Raw genomic sequence first — 3,149 nt, forward strand, 5'->3', positions numbered from 1 at the left:
TACCAGGAGGAGCAAAGAAAGTCTCCTTTGTGAGGCACACCACAGATACAACTCCTGCTCTGGTCTGCTAGCATTACCATTTGTTCTGGCATTGGAGCTCCTCTGACCACTACCCATGCTACAGAACTGCAGCCTGTGGGAGGTGCACAAAAGGATTATGCTGAGCATTCAAGCTAGATCAGTGTCTGGGACTAGGAGATAAAATACCACCCTGAAACAATCTCCTTCTTGCACAACCAAAGCTCCCATCCCAGCAGTTACAGTGAAGGTTAACCAAGGCTGGTGGCAAGCTGGGAAGGTTTGCTGTCAGGGTCCTATAATTGCCTCTAGATCAGAATATTTATACTGAGCTTAGAGATCAATTTTCAGAAGCAGGAGCCCCGGTCCTGCTAAGTGCCTTCCTCACATTCCTGTTCCTGGAGAAATCCTGCTCTTCAAGTTGGGTATATGGGTCCAGTTCACCCCTTTGCCAGAGCTGTGAAAACGTAAGCAAGAGATATTTGGAAAATGTCTGAAAAGTAGCCCAAATGTCTGAAAAATAGCCCAAAATAGCCCATTTATTGCAGGAAGTAATAAATGGGTTTGAGAGCTTCTCTAGTCTGCCAAGCTTGTAGGTGATACTCCTGGAGGTGCCCAGGAAAGCTAAAATGTGCAGGTATTAAAAATGTCTGAGCAGAGCAGCACATTGTGACATCTCTGGATAACCACAGCTGTTCCCCCTTATTGGTCTGCAGGAACTGAACTCCCTATTTTTTCTGAACCCACTTCTTGGTCTGCAGGAACTGAAACTTATTCTTCAGAGTCTGTGTGACTGAGCACTAAAATCAAGGAGGAGAGTAGAAACATATTTATTTGGACTCAAGGATGTGTCTGTGACAATATGAAATACACACAGACTTACAGACCGTACATTTTCTCTACTAGTACAGATCTGGCTGGGGACAACCAAGCATTAGCCACCCAGAAAATAGTTCCAATGGTCTCTAAGCCATAAACTGTCAGGGAGACCTCATGTGATTGGCTTCCATTCTAAATGACTCTGGTGAAACTGGTGCCATCCAGCTGAGCCAAAGGTGGAGCCAAGGTGTAAAGAAAAGAAGACAAGCCAGGAAAATGCGATGGTGGGAAGGCCTTGCCCATTAAAACACATTCACAAACAATACTGAGATGCAGACTGCCCCATGAGTCACTGTGGGCCCTTAGATGCTGCCCACCTGATGCCAAAGTGGTCCAAAAGACTCCCACAAGACTCTGTCATGGAATAATGGAGATTCATAGGATTTTGTAGGACCTGACTAAAGCCCATTCTGTATTTTTAGTAATAAGCAGCTATTTGAAAACTGGCTATTCCCCTACTGCCACAGGAAAAGAAGAAAAACAAGTCTCATTAAAATCCCTTTTTACTGCACCAGGAAGTTCTTAAATGATGTAAGTAATGGCAAAGGAAACTGAGACAACCAATACTCTGTCCCGGCAGGCATAAAGACAGCCTTCAGTCACAACCAGGTTTTGAACTAGTATCCAAGGGTACGACCATTCACATTTGTCCTAAAATGCTCTTAGGATATTGTACGAGTGACTAATGGCATGACAGAAGCACTCAACCTTCTGGGGGCTAACAGATGTACTATTAGGAGGGTCTAAGACTCAAAGGAAAATTAATCTCTCAAGAAACAACAAATGGAAAGAATGATGCTAATTGTAGAAGACCAACCAATTGACCCCAAACCATTAGCATGAAGAAGAGACAGTGTGTAAGCAATGACTTGGAAGAGAGGAGTGATTCTAATGCAAAACAAACGATTCAACTCCAAAAGAAAACACAGATCCTCACTAGGTATAGGGTGATATACAGAAAACTTACATTTCTTCTACATTCCAAAAATTACTTTCGGAGAGAAACTTCATTTTCTTAATCTGAATTGGGGTTGTCAGGTTCCAACCTCTGCCCCTCAATTATCCTTAGCTCCATAATCTTGGTTAAAAGCGGCACCTTTTCTGAGTCTTGATTTCTTTATTTGTAAAATGTGGATAATGAAATCTATCTGGTAGAAATGTTCTGAGCTTAATGGAATGATATATAAACCAAAGTACAAATCATATACCATGCAAGGCCCACTACAAAAGTCAGTAGGTCTGGATCTCCTCTTCTACAACCCTCCCCCCTCCAACACACACACACACACACACACCCCCACACACACGCATGCACACACACACCCATGAGGCACACACCCATGAGGTATCACAGTATGGTAGTTAGGAGCACAGGTTCATCTACTGGGCTGTTCAATCCTGGCTCAGCCAGCTACTAGCCATACGACCTTAGCCAAACTTTTTAAATCCTTCTAAGTCACAGTATCCTTATTAGAAAAATGGAAAAAAAAAAATAGTGCCTCTGTGATGGAGTGGTTGTGGAGAATAATGGGGTTATAACCTGAACCGAGCTTAGAACAGTATCTGGCAAACAAAGCTCAGTAACTGTGAGCCAGGATCATGAATATTATTACACACAAAAAAAATGGAAACTTACTGAGAGAGGGAATGCCTCATTTGATAATTTTGAAAAACTAGAGGCAAAGCATTTAATCAAGTCATATCTTCAAAGCATGCTATGTCTCCTGTGAAGACACTGATAGAATAATGATATTTTGCATTAGTACTGTACATCTTACTTTTATAAGTTTGGCTAACATACTTTTTATTTTCCTTTAAGGAAGAAAAAGTAAAACACTGAGAAAGCAATTCACATAGGCAATTTACATATTAAAAAGCAACTTGTGGGGCACCTGGGTGGCTCAGCCAGTTAAGCATCTGACTACTGATTTCTTTTTTTTTCTTTTAAAGATTTATTTATTTATTTATTCAGAGAGAGCGAAAGAGAGGCAGAGACCCAGGCAGAGAGAGAAGCAGGCTCCATGCGGGGAGCCCGACGTGGGATTCGATCCCGGGTCTCCAGGATCACACCCCGGGCTGCAGGCGGCGCTAAACTGCTGCGCCACCGGGGCTGCCCTGACTACTGATTTCTGCTCAAGTCACGATCTCAGGGTCCTGAGATCAAGCCCTGTGTTGGACTCTGCACTGGGCATGGAGCCTGCTTGGGATTCTCTCTCTCCCTCTGCCCTTTTCCTCCCCAAGCCCTGCTCAGG

The 3,149-nt window shown here is 43.3% G+C and overlaps 1 protein-coding gene across 2 annotated transcripts in view; it reads right to left on the reverse strand.

Annotated features, from left to right (window-relative positions):
• AUTS2 (activator of transcription and developmental regulator AUTS2) overlaps window positions 1-3,149 on the reverse strand; it is a 1,128,195-nt gene that overhangs the window by 555,976 nt on the left and 569,070 nt on the right. The gene's annotated exons all lie outside the window — the stretch shown is intronic.

This window comes from Vulpes vulpes, chromosome 3, assembly GCF_048418805.1.
Source record: "Vulpes vulpes isolate BD-2025 chromosome 3, VulVul3, whole genome shotgun sequence".
In the NCBI taxonomy this organism is placed as follows: Eukaryota; Metazoa; Chordata; class Mammalia; order Carnivora; family Canidae; genus Vulpes; species Vulpes vulpes.